The sequence below is a fragment of the Penaeus monodon genome, chromosome 20, assembly GCF_015228065.2.
Source record: "Penaeus monodon isolate SGIC_2016 chromosome 20, NSTDA_Pmon_1, whole genome shotgun sequence".
Lineage (NCBI taxonomy): Eukaryota > Metazoa > Arthropoda > Malacostraca > Decapoda > Penaeidae > Penaeus > Penaeus monodon.
In genome coordinates, this window is record NC_051405.1 from 23,122,553 (window position 1) to 23,122,767 (window position 215).

The window sequence follows — 215 nt, forward strand, 5'->3', positions numbered from 1 at the left end:
AATTTATATCATGAATGTTTTAAGAAAGAAATGTTTTCAAGTGATCAGAAATATAATGTTTTTTCTTTCCATTTTTTCATTATATAGACTGATGCTTATTCTGCTGGTAATTGTGATTTTGCAACTTGATTATCAAAATGATATAATTTATGTGTTAATCATGCAATCATAATTATGATTTGCAGAATACAATTATCTATCAAAGTAGGAAACAA